Raw genomic sequence first — 13728 nt, forward strand, 5'->3', positions numbered from 1 at the left:
TTACAAGCAAGTTACAAATGGCATCAAAGCAAAGTAAGGTGGCTGAGCCAAACAATTTCCTGGTGCCTAGGCAGGAGATGGGGGCTGTGCACCCAGCTCCAAGGCCTGGAGGTGGGGCAAGTCTTCCTTTGAAGTGCAGAGATCTGGCTCGGTGGGGGGTGAGCTAGTAGGGCTCTGCTTTAGCCCTTAAGAAAACATTACCTCCCCTAATGGCCTAGAGGTGAGACAAACCATCCTTGGAAATGCAGATTCCTACCTTAGCCATCCCAGTGCTTAATTTAACATTTGGCTCCATTCTTAATCAATTCAAATGGTCAAATTTCAGTCACTGTCAGACTGTTCTGTTCCCAGGGTCTGTACCTATGTTTCTGAGGTTACTTGGGACTTGTTTGTCTCAGTTAAATTTCCTTGGTCTAATCAATACCCTATCTGCTTAATTTGACCTGGTCCTAACAATTGCACATTTTATATTCTTTTGTGTGTGTGTGTGGGGGGGTCATCACTATCAACAGGGAACCACTTGGAAGCAGTCACCCCCCCAACCTCCTCCCCCCACCCCCAGTCACATTAGAATCGGGGTGGCCACACCCTCTTCCACCCCTTGCCTTGATAAGTCCTGACTTGGTTGTGGTTCGACCCTTTTTTTTAATTCCTGCTTCTTGGGCTTCCAACTTGACCAGAGACAGCCTACAAATAAACCTTTCCCTTGCCTGCTCTCTTTCCTTGGCTGCCAATTTAATTTACCTAACAATCACAATAGGGAATAATGACAAGGAAAAAACAGTTGGCATTCTGAAGTGTTGGTGGTTTATGAGCATAATGGAAGAAGACTGTAGAAGGAAGTAAAAGTTTGTGGTTGAGGAGAGAAAGATCAAGATCAAATACAGGATAGTGTGACTCCTAGTGTCAACAGATAGTACCCATATGATGAGACTGAAGTTTACTACGTTAAGAGTCTACACTGACCTGTATGACCTCTGGGACAATGGCCAGATGTATTAGCTTTGAAAACTAGGAAGCTGAGGAAATGGAGGAGTGAGGACAGAGTATATTTCAAAACAAAACAAAGCAAAACAGCTGGTAACTGAACTGTGTTTTTGTAACTTATGTTCCTGTTCCTGAATCATATACCTCCTCTACTCTCCCCTCTGTTAATTTTAAGATTAAGGGGAAATAAAATGGTCCAGACAATAGTAATTGTTAGTATTATGGTCACCTTTGGTCCTCAGCTCCACCCAGACTGCCCTCCCCTCCCATTCCTAGACTTCCTGCCATACAGCTGTCCCCTCCCTCTCTCTGCCCCAGACCCACCTGAACTCCCAGCTACCTCACTCCCTATCCCCCAGACCCTCCTGCTACCTGGATGGGGACCAAGGCCATGTGCTCCCTCTTGGGGGAAACATGGCTCCTCTAATAAGCCTTATAATAATCTTTCTCCTGTGCCTGCCTGCCTCTGCGTGGGCCCCTGGGATGGATGTGTGGGATCCTCCTCTTTCAGTAATAATGTAAAGTGGAAACCACCAGATTTTATACTCCAAGAAACAGTATAACTGTAGTTTTGAAGAATCTGCAAGTTGCCTAATACTTTCTACATGTTGTATGGTAATTACTATAAGAAACAATTTTTTTTTTAATCCATAGGGCTGGGAAGGTGGTTCAGTGGTAGAGTTCTTGCCTTGCATGCATGAGGCCCTGGGTTTGGTTCCTCAGCACCACATAAGCAGAAAAGGCTGAAAGTGGTATTGTGGCTCAAGTGGTAGAGTACTAGCCTTGAGCTGAAGAGCTGAGGGACAGCACCCAGGCCCAGATTTCAGGCCCCACAACTGACAAAAAAAAAGTCCATAATCTTTGGCCTAAAATGGCAGCCACCTCTCCTTATATACATGCAGAACCTATATCCACCCACTTGTCCAATTCTCATTGGCACTGACTTCGTTCGGCGATCTTCATCTTTCTCCTGCAAGGTACTCCTGCTCTTCTTGATTCTACTCACCCTCTTCAAGTCTTCCCCTAGCATGCCTGTTTGTCCACTCTACAAACCTGGTCATGCTGTTTCCCTGCTTAAAACCATTCAGTGGCCAGGTACCAGTAGCTCATGCCTATAATCTTATCTATTCATGAAGCTGAGATCTGAGGATCACAGTTCAAAGCCAGCCCAAGCAGGAAAACATCCGTGAGACTTCAATAAAGTATCCAAAACACCAGAAGTGGAGCTGTGGCTTATGTGATAGAGTGCTAAACTTGAGAAAACAAAACAAAAATAAAAAGCTCAGTGATAATACCCAGGCTCTGAGTTCAAGCCCCAGAACCAGCACACACACAAAAAAAAGCAAAAGGTATTGGAGGCATGGCTTAAGCCCTACCTCAACATCATACCAAGGATCTTGGCCACCAGGTTCTGTTCCTTTCTCCATCTATCCTCATCCCTTCCACTATACCCTGTCGCACCCTTTATTCTCTCCTTTATTCTCACCCTTTATTCACTTGAGTCATTTGTTGTTCTTACTGCACCATACTTTCTCTCTTCTATACATGTTACAGTTTTATACATGCTGGTCCCCACTCAAACATTCTTTACTTTCCCCTTTTTTCCGAACTGATTCCTCCAGGCTTCAGGTATCAGTCTCTGACTACTTTTCCTCAACTATCTGTGGGACACTTTTTTTTTTGGTTGGTTGTCGGGCTTGAACTCAGGGCCTCAGAGTTGTCCCTGAGCTTTTCAGCTTTTCAGCTCTCTACCACTTGAGTCACAGCTTCACTTCTGACTTTTTGTGGTTAATTGGAGATAAAAGTTTCATGTACTTTCCTTCCCAGCCTGGCTTTGAGCCATAATCCTCAGCTCTCAGCCTCCTGAGTAGCTCGGATTACAGGTGTGAGTCACCTGTACTCTGCTTGCCAGTCCTGGGACTTGAACTCAGGGCCTGGGCATTCTCCTTGAGCTTGTTTTGCTCAAGGCTAGTACTCTACGACTTGAGCCACAGCACCACTTCTAGCCTTTTCAGTTTAAGTGGTACTGAAGAATCCAACCCAGGGCTTCATGCATGCTAGGCAGGCACTCTACTACTAAGCTACATTCCCACTCCTTGACCACCATTCTTTTTTTTTTTTTTTTTTTTGGTCCGGTTGTGGGGCCTGAACTCTGAGCCTGGGCGCTGTCCCTCAGCTCTTCAGCTTAAGGCTAGCGCTCTACCACTTGAGCCACAGTGCTACTTCCGGCTTTTTTCTTATGTGGTGCTGAGAAATTGAACCCAGGGCCTCAGGCATGCAAGGCAAGTACTCTACCACTGAGCCACCTTCCCAGCCCTTGCCCACCATTCTTGGAGCAAGGCCAGATAGCTAAGTGATAGCAGCAACACTCTGAACATAAACCCATCATGCTGTCTTACACTAATGGCTCTCTGCTGTTAGACTGGAGACTTGTTTAATCTTTAAGTAGGTGTACAAAGAAATTCTCATTCTATAAAACAGTATATGAATGCAAAGTGTCTGATAACCTTGTGACCCATTGCTCCTAACCTAAACTGGGAACTTTTTTTTTTTTAATCAACTTTGTGTACTATTATTTTATTTTTTGTCGGTCGTGGGGCTTGAACTCTGGGCCTGGGCACTGTCTCTCAGCTCTTCAGCTCAAGGTAGCTTGAGGTAGTGCCCTACCACTTGAGCCACAGCACCACTTCTGGATTTTTTCTGCTTATATGTGGTGCTGAAGAATCAAACCCAGGGCCTCAGGCATTCAAGGCAAGCGCTCTACCACTGAGCCACTTTCCCAGCCCCAAACTGGAGACTTCTTAAAGCCAACAAATGAGCCATCCACTTCTGCATTTCCAGTACCTAGCACAGTGCTTGAAGCCTCACAGGTGTTTTTGTTGTTGTTGTTCTTTTTATTTTTTGTTTGTTTGTTTTTGTCAGTCTTGGGGCTTGAACTCTGGACCTAGGCCCTGTCCCTCAGCTCTTCAGCTCGAGGCTAGCACTCTACCACTTGAGCCATAGCACCACTTCTGGCTTTTTCTGCTTATGTGGTGCTGAGGAATCGAACCCGGGGCCTCATGCAGAAATGGCAAGCACTCTACCACTGAGCCACCTTCCCAGCCCCTTACAGGTGTTTTATGAATGTGTATAGAAGGACTGAAATGGGTGAATGAATGGACAGGTGGCCTTCTGGTCCTGAGCTTACAAGATGAGTCCAGAGTGCAGAGTCCTAGCCACACTGCTATCTGTGGATTCGCCTTAACCCCACAATTTTCTCCAGAAAGACAGCTTGTACCATTTAAATGTATATCCTTCAATGTATGCCAGGTAGTTAGGTATGCAGGGTTCATGAGCAATGGGGAATTCATAGGTAATCTTCAGAAACAAGCAAAATAGGGCCTGCCACTTGAATGTAACATTTGTGTAACATGAGCTTGACACAAATTTGGTTCAAGGCCATTGGTTTAAAACAGAGCCCAGTCTACTTGGAATCTGTGCACAGAGCCTTCACCAAGCCATACTCCTTGAAACAGTTCCTGCCACATGTTCCTATGTTCCTCTGTATCTTGAGGAAAATATATTTGTCATGAAGTGGAATAGGTAATTTTCATACTAGGTTTGAACTGCATTTCACAAACGGATAGATGTATTACATCCTCAAGGACATGATCTAGCAGGTTCCCGTCTGTCAGTTCATCATATGTCTTCAGTGACAGTCCTGTGTGTCAAGCCAGGATGTCCCGGCAGAAAACCTGGGTAAGATATTGTTCTTTCTTGTTGGCGTGTTTTGTGTAGGAGTCATCAGTGTGCAATAGCTTCTTGCCTTTTTTTTTTTTTTTTGCCAGTTGTGGGGCTTGAACTCAGGGCCTGGGCATTAGCCATGAGCATTTTTGCTTGTTTGAGCTGAGACTCAAAGTAGTAGAGTGCTGGTTAATTGGAGATTAGAATCTCACAGACTTGCAAACAAGTCTCCTGGATAGGGAGGATTACAGGCATGAGCCACTGGCACTAGACACTTCTTGCTTCTTGAAGTCTGTAGTATACCTGGGGTTTTCTCTGTCCTTCTTTCTCTTGTTCTCTCTCTCTCTCTCTCTCTCTCTCTCTCTCTCTCTCTCTCTCTCTCTCTCTCTCTCTCTCTTTCACACACACACACACACACACACACACACACACACTCTCTCTCTCTCTCTCCTTTCTTTCCTTTCTTCCTCTCTCTCTCTCTCTTTTTGCTAGTACCAAGATTTGAATTCAGTACACTTTGATCTCTTCTCTGATGCTCTACCACTTGAGAGGCCTCTAGTCTTGCTTTTGCTAGTTATTTTGGAGATGGAGTTCAGGAGACTTTTCTGCCTGGGCTGGCTTCAAACCATGATACTCTGGTTCTCACTCTTCTTAGTTACTAGGATTTCAGGCATCAAATACTAGAAAACAAACTGGAAAAGAATGTATCTCTAGGTGTTGTTCCTGGTGACCCTGTACAGGTGTGTTAGGGAGTGAGCATGCTACTCACTGGCTTGGGGGTGGGGTGGGGGTGGAATCTGGTTTGCATTCCCAGAAAATTTAACAGCACTGCAGGGAAGGAGGTGTTCTGACCCAGTTCCTGGCGGGGGGGGGGGGGGGGGGGGGGGGAGTGTTATGGTGTGGTTCTGTGTGGAATAGGTAATTTTCATACCACACTGCCACACTCAGCGTTTGTGAGAATTTGTTTTTATACTTACATTTAATGGGGGGGGGGAAACCTCTCATTGAACACACCTGGCAGACATTTCAAATTTCCTTCACATTAGCCAAGGATTTCTAAATGAAAACTAAAAGCTGAAAGCTATGACACTATTAGAGATTAATTCACACTCTGAAAGGTTAGTAATTCATATAAAGATTACATTACCTAGAGTTAGCAATAGAAAAGCTTTTTCCAAAAAGTTTCAAAAGAGAGGGGAGGAAGCCATGCCTGTAAACATATTTCTGACACATAGATAGCCATGATTATGTCCACAGTTCAGTGATATAATTGATACCTTGCAAAAAGATGGTTAAAACAATTTAAGTAGTCAGAGTGACAAACTGGAAGTCTCCTAACAGGATTGTTAAAGATTTGAGGTCAGGAACTGCATCTCATGGTTGCTTATTTCCCTGGGCCAGGACTTCAGATACATACTTGATGTCGGTGAACACTCAGGGAATGGAAATTTACTGGGGCTCACTGCAGGGTTAGGCTCCACACACAAATTAGGCCTGCCCCATGGGGTTCTTCACAACAGCAGATATTTTATGAGCACTGTCTCTCTGAGTTGATTGCATTGACAAAATGAAACCAAGGGATCGTGTTTCAAAACCAAATCGATTTACTCTGCTTGATTTTACAACAACATTTCTGCTTTGGGTTGGGATTTGTACAAAATGACTTGTAATTTAAAGTATCTGGGTTCTATAAAGATTGGAGGTATTTTGTTTTTGTTTTTTAAAAGCAGATGAACCCAGCAGGCAAGTTGGCAGGAAATCCACTGCAGTCCTTGTGGGAAAGGATGACACAGGCCACAAAGAGAAGGAACACAAGGCAGCCAGATCTACTAAAGCATTGAGTAAAGTAGTTACAGAGCTTTCCAGGTTTTTCTGGAAAAAGGAAGAAAAGAAGAGTAAAGGGCAGCAAGAGGATTGGTTAATAATTGCCTTCAGAAAAGCTGACTGGTGGATTTACCTCTTGGTTTTGTTTTTCTAAGTCAGAAGTAAGGCAGTGTTTGGCCCAGCTGCTTGTTGGTAGGGCTTTGACCTCAGTCTGTGGTTTGGCAGCCCCAAGACCTCAGGGGCCTATCATCCTGAGGAACATTAAAAAGGGGACAGCAAATACTCTCCAAAGACACGTGCATAGGTAATACAGGAGTTTTGTTTCACTTTACTTTTAAGGTATTTTTATACACATTTACTTCTTTGAATAAGTGATTCTTTTACATGGTTCAAAACATACACACACACACACACACACACACACACACACACACACACACACACACACACACACACACACACACACACACACACACACACACACACACACACACACACACACACACACACACACACACGTATGTCTCCTTTTCCTCTCCCTTATTTGCTCAGTTCCCTAATCCCAAATAGAAAACCCCTTTTTTAGGTTTTTGTTTATCTTCCCAAAATGGTTCTTTTTTGTTTGTTTGGTGTTAGGGGACAGAACTCAGAGCCTCCAGTGTGACAAGCACTGAGCTAAAGCCCCAACCCCTAACATTGTTCTTATGCTTGTACAGACTAAAGAAGTCTTTGTTTTACTCAAGTTTTAATGTAAACAACGTTGTGCTGTACACATATTCTGCACCTTTAGAGTCCCCCTCCCCCATTTAACACTAAGCTCAGTGACATTTTCCCATCAAGTGGAAAGTAACCTCATTTTTTTATTTCATTATGACTGCAAAATATAACATGGTATGTATATCTTGTAATTTAATTCCCACAAAGAAACATTAAAGTTGTTTCTAGTCTTTTGATATTACAAATAAAAGTATGGATATAAGAGTCTCTCCATGCACCTAGGCTGGCCTCTTGCTTCTGCCTTCTAACAGCTAGGATTACAAGCATGTACCACCACACCTGGCATCGAGCTTGGGCTTCGAAGCCCGATGCACAGGTGGGAAAGACAGAGATTGATCAGTGTGAGAAAAAGACTTTTCTGGTATACTGTTTTACAGTAAGACAGTAATAGATAATAAATGTTATGTGCATGTGTGTATATATATTTTTTTTCATTTTATTTAAAGCTAGAAGAGGGGCTGGGAATGTGGCTTAGTGGTAGAGTGCTTGCCTAGCACGAATGAAACCTTAGGTTCAATTCCTCAGTACCACATAAACAGAAAAAGCCAGAAGTGGTTCTGTGGCTCAAGTGGTACAATGCTAGCCTCGAGCAAAAGAAGCTCAGGGACAGTACCCAAGCCCTGAGTTCAAGACCCAGAATTGAGGAAAAAAAAGAGTCTCAGGGACTTCACTGCCTGGGATGCGTTCAAACTGCCATCCTTAGATCTCAGCTTCCTGAATAGGATAGGATTACAAGTGTGAACAACTGGCACTTGGCATTCATTTGTTTTTGATTGTTTGTTTGTTTGTTTTTAGTCTGGTTGTGGGGCCTGAACTCTGGGCCTGGGCGCTGTCCCTCAGCTCTTCAGCTCAAGGCTAGTGCTCTACCACTTGAGCCACAGCGCCACTTCGGCGCTTGCCTTGCATGCATGAGGCCCTAGGTTCGATTCCTCAGCACCACATAAGCAAAAAGAAAAAAGCCGGAAGTGGTGCTGTGACTCAAGTGGTAGAGCGCTAGCCTTGAGCTGAAGAGCTGAGGGACAGTGCCCAGGCCCAGAGTTCAGGCCCCACGACCGGACCCCCCGCCACCCCCCCAAAAAAAGAGTCTTACAGACTGTCCTGCCTGGGCTGACTTTGAACTTTGATCCTCAGGACTCAGCTTCCTGAGTAGCTAAGATTACAATGTGAGCCAGTGTCATCTGGCAAGTGAGGGCAGTTTCAAAAGTAGTAAATAACATACAATGGAACAATCAGTGTGCCCTTCAGCTTTCTGGCTTTTTCCAGTGATGATTGTGACCACCTAACACTAGGCCTTTCTCTCTAGGCCATGTAGACACTGCTGCACAGCCAGGAGAGGTTGGAGAGGAAAGTGAACGAGGCTGGCAGTGTTCCCACCTTCACTTTGGGCTCAAACAGTTTTCAAGGTTGGATGCTCAACCCAGCTCTCTGAGTCATGAAGAATCAATTGTCATCCTTTGTGTGGCTAAAGTTGGGGAAGGACCTGTGTTGGCTGCTTTCCATATTGTTTTTCCATGGAGCTGGAGAAACAGAGTCAGCCCTGAGTGGAAGCTGGCCTTACAGGGAACCGGGGTAGTGGTCCCTTAACTTTACCTGAAGACATCTTTAGCCCTGGTCCATCTAAGTATCCTTTTCAAACTGTGCAGAAGGTGTTGGATTCCTCCAACTCAGAGGCCTGCAAGTAACTCTCAAAGAATGCATTTTGTGATAGAAGAAAACCAGTTTGCAGGAAGGGAGGGGAAAAGGTTAGACTCCCCAACTTGGTCCTACTTCTCATTTGGACCCCTGAAAGTCTAGGTACATTCTAGAAGCCTGTTCAGAGAAACAGACTGGGGTAACTGGACTAGCTGGTCACCCACAGAGATTCTCATGGTATCAGCTCATCCCAGAGATTAGTCTGACTGGTTCTCAGGCTTGCCTGGTTGAGTTAGCAGCACACAAGGACTGGGTCAGCTGCTGAAGGCTGATTTCCTAAGCCAGCCAGCCAGCAGTATTACCCTGCATGTACAGCAGGTTAATACTTCATCTCCCATGCACTGGGCTTCCTTCAGTCTTTTCCACGGCACTATGACCCTCCTTCCTCTTGGGATGGCAGGACAATGAGGCATCTTTGCCTCAAAGTTCCACTATAAAGCCGAAAGCTGACAACAGAAGACAGGATTTAGAATAGTCAGATGTAGTAGCCTTCCCTACCTACCCAGACTAAGCCAGGCCCTTGTGACTCTTTCCTATAATCCTCGCTACTGAGGAGGCTGAGATCTAAGGATTGTGTTTCCAACCACTCCAGGCAAGAAAATCTGTGAAGCCAGGCGCTGGTGGCTCACGCCTGTAATCCTAGCTACCCAGGAGGCTGAGATCTGAGGATCGCAGTTCAAAGCCAGCCCCGGCAGGAGAGACCGTGAGACTCCTATCTCCAATAAACCACCAGAAGACCAGAAGTGGCGCTGTAGCTCAAATGGTAGAGCGCTTGCCTTGAGCTGAAGAGCTGAGGGACAGCGCCCAGGCCCAGAGTTCAAGCCCCCACGACCGACAAAAAAAAAAAAAAAAAGAAAATCTGTGAAATTCTTTTTTTTTGGGGTCCGGTCGTGGGGCCTGAACTCTGGGCCTGGGTGCTGTCCCTCAGCTCTTCAGCTCAAGGCTAGCGCTCTACCACTTGAGCCACAGCGCCACTTCCGGCTTTTTTCTTTTTGCTTATGTGGTGCTGAGGAATCGAACCCAGGGCCTCATGCATGCAAGGCAAGCACTCTACCACTAGGCCACCTTCCCAGCCCCTCTTTTTTATTTTTTTATTTTTTATTTTTATTTTTTTTAGTAACCATCAGTTTATTATAAAAGGGAGATAATGGAAATTATTTACATGATGAAAGATCTCAGAACTTGCATGGAATGTGCAGCTTCACATGATGCCATTTCAGTGATATATTCACTCTACAAACTTCCCAAGAATGTCACCATCCCTAAATAAGAAATAATCCTTGTCATCTAGAACTACTTTGGTACCTCCATATTTATCACCCACTTTCACACTAACTGGCTGAATCTCTCCACCCTTTCTTTTAGAGCCTGATCTCACGGCCACTACGGTGCCTTGCAATACTTTTCCTTGAGACTTTTCTGGAAGCATAATGCCTCCTTTGGTTACAGTTTCGGCTGCACCCCTTTCAACCAACACCCAGTCAAACAGAGGAAGAAACTTCCTAAATGCTTATCCAGCCATGACTGTTGGCGATTGCTACTTGGACTCTGCTCTCATGCCGATGCTCCAAGAAGAGACCCACAATCGGGCTAAGGGACACCCAAATCTGTGAAATTCTTATGTCCAAGTTAACCACTAAAAAGCCTGAAGTGGAGCTTTGACTCAAGTGGTAGAGTGGCAGCCTTGAGAAAAAAGGATAAGGGAGTTCAGGCTTCAGTACTGTCACAGAAAAAAATAAAGTTTTCTCACGTGGGAAAACACATACAGACTTGAGGCATGACCCCAAATACCTGCGAGGGTCTGCGCTTATCTCTAGCTCCATACTCAAGGGAGTACAACAGTAAACAGCAGATAAACATCATGATACACTGTGAGATATTTGAAGAACAAAGCTTTCTTTCCCTCCTTTTATTTAAGAAAGAGAGAGAGAGAGAGGAGAGAGAGAGAGTGCAACAATGATGTAGCTGTAGCTGACTTGGTGGCAGATAAAACATTCCCAAACTAGGTAGCCAGAAGTCTAAGAATATTCTGAGGTATTGTGGCTTAAGCAGAATGTCAGCCCTATCCAAATTTGGAATAATATTGGGGACTATTTCAAGCCATGTGAAATGTCAACACCTGTGGCAGAGAGCTATCAGCAAAGCAAATATGTAATAGCTGCACATGGGACGAGAAGAGAATCGGACTCACTAGAAGGGGATTGCTGGCTATGGGACTGCATTGGGAAGCCCAGGTAGAAAAGGTGCTGGGACTGGTCTCTCCCTAATCTTTTTTTTTTTTTTTTTGGGTCCGGTTGTGAGGCCTGTACTCTGGGCCTGGGCGCTGTCCCTCAGCTCTTCAGCTCAAGGCTAGCGCTCTACCACTTGAGCCACAGCGCCACTTCCGGCTTTTTTCTTTTTGCTTATGGGGTGCTGAGGAATCGAACCCAGGGCCTCAGGCATGCAAGGCAAGCGCTCTACCACTGAGCCACCTTCCCAGCCCTCTCCCTAATCTTAACATCACAATAATCAAAACTCCTAGATACCTTCTTTGGCAAGCTGATCCCCCAGCTCTTTTATGTTAGGAGTCCCCAAATTCTAGTATTTTCAATTCATTTCTCAACAGTGGTATCTTATTTTTTTTTTATCTTTTATTTTAAAGAGCGTTTACTATAAGGGTGTCTTTTTGCCCCCCTTCCCCCAATATTGGGGTTTAAACTCAAGGCCTTAAGCTAACTGCTGAGCTATGTCTCCAGCTCATGCTTTTTATTTTATTTAAAAAGCAACATATTGAGCTAGGCTCATGCCTATAATCCTAGCTTCTCAGGAGGCTGAGATCTGAGGATTGCTATGTGCAGCCAGCTCAGGCAGGAAAGTCCATGAGGCAAAAAAGCTGGAAATAGAGTGGTGACTCTGATGGTAGAGCACTAGCCTTGAATAAAAAGGTCAGGACAGCACCCAGTCCCTGAGTTCAAGCCCCAAAATTGGCACCATAAAAATGTAGATGTTGCCAGGTGCCAGTGGCTTACACCTGTAATCCTAGGTACTTAGGAAGCTGAGATCTGAGGATCACAGTTCAAAGCCAGACTGTGTAGGAAAGTCCATGAGACTCTTTTCTCCAATTAACCACCAAAAAAACAGAAGTGGTGCTGTGTGTGGCTCAAGTGGTAGAGTACTCACCGTGAGCTGAAGAGCTCAGTGACAGTGCCCAGGCCCAGAGTTCAGGCCCCCTGACTAACAACAACAACAACAAAAAACATAGATCTTTTATTTTACTTTGTATATTTTACTTTGTATACTAGCCTGCCTGTCTCTCTGTCTGCCTGCCTGCCTGCCTTCCTGCCTTCCTTCCTTCCTTCTTTCCTTCCTTCCTTCTTCCCTTCCTTCCTTCCTCCCTTCCTTCCTTTCTTCTCTTCCTTTTTATGGTACTGGAGATAGATGGAATTCAGAGACTGTGCTTGCTAGAAAAATGCTTTATCACTTAAGCCATACCTGGATCCTGTTGATTTAGTTTTTCAGATAGAATCTTGAACTTTTTCTCAGGCTGACTTCTGAGCTCCATCCTACTATCTCCACCTCCATAATAACTGGAATTATAGGAATTAATCTAATTGGCTAATTTTCCAAAGTCAGACATTAAGAGTGCTAAATTGATTCTGGGCACTGGTGCCCACAACTGTAATCCTAGCTACTCAGGAGTCTGAGATCTGAGGATCATGGTTCAAAGCCAGCTGGGGTAGGAAAGTCTGTGAGACTTTTTTTGGGGGAGTCTGGGCATGAGGCCTGAACTCTGGGCTGGGCACTGTCCTGAGGGACAGCTCTTCAGCTCAAGGCTAGTACTCTACCACCCGAGCCATAGCGCCACTTCTGGCTTTTTTCTTTTTTGCTTATGTGGTGCTGAGGAATTGAACTCAGGGCCTCATGCATGCAAGGCAAGCAATCTACCACTGAACCACCTTCCCAGCTCTCTGTGAGACTCTTATCTCCAATAAACTACCAGAAAACCAGAAGTGGTGCTGTGGCTCAAGTGGTAAAGTGCTCACCTTGAGCTAAAGAGCTGAGGGACAGCACCCAAGCCCCCAGAGTTCAAGCCTCATGACTGACAAAAAAAAAAAAAAAAAAAGCAAATACAAGAGTCTTATGGACTTTCCTGCCCCAGCTGGCTTTGAACATTCTTAGATCTCAGCCTGCTGAGTATCTAGGATTATAGACGTGAGCCACAGGTACCCTATGGGTCTTGCTTTTTAACAAAATTGCTTCAGGGGCTGGGAAGGTGGCTCAGTGGTAGAGCGCTTGCCTTGCATGCCTGAGGCCCTGGGTTCGATTCCTTAGCACCACATAAGCAAAAAGAAGAAAGCCGGAAGTGGCGCTGTGGATCAAGTGGTAGAGCGCTAGCCTTGAGCTGAAGAGCTGAGGGACAGAGCCCAGGCCCAGAGTTTAGGCCCCACGACCGGACCCTCCCAAAAAAAAATTGCTTCAGATATTTGTCTTATTGTTTGAATTTCCTATTCCTATTTATTTGCAAGCACTTCCTATCTATGGCCTTAACTTCCAGGAATAATAGGTTTATGCAGTCTTTTAACTTAGTCAGTGTGGAATGTCTCCAAGCCATGTGATCTGATAGTAATGAATTAGGTCATCCTAACTATAATACCAAAATCTCATTAATTCAATTTTAGTAATCACCTAATATCTGCTAACAATTGTGAACATTTACTGAACTTGTACTAAATACTTAATATGCTA

At 44.8% G+C, this 13728-nt stretch overlaps 1 pseudogene; it reads right to left on the minus strand.

Annotated features, from left to right (window-relative positions):
- Positions 1–10231: 10231 nt before the first annotated feature.
- Positions 10232–10525, minus strand: LOC138815171 (10 kDa heat shock protein, mitochondrial pseudogene; annotated as a pseudogene).
- Positions 10526–13728: the final 3203 nt, after the last annotated feature.

Source organism: Dipodomys merriami, unplaced genomic scaffold (assembly GCF_024711535.1).
Source record: "Dipodomys merriami isolate MVZ:Mamm:240054 unplaced genomic scaffold, mDipMer1.0.p SCAF_63, whole genome shotgun sequence".
Classification (NCBI taxonomy): Eukaryota; Metazoa; Chordata; class Mammalia; order Rodentia; family Heteromyidae; genus Dipodomys; species Dipodomys merriami.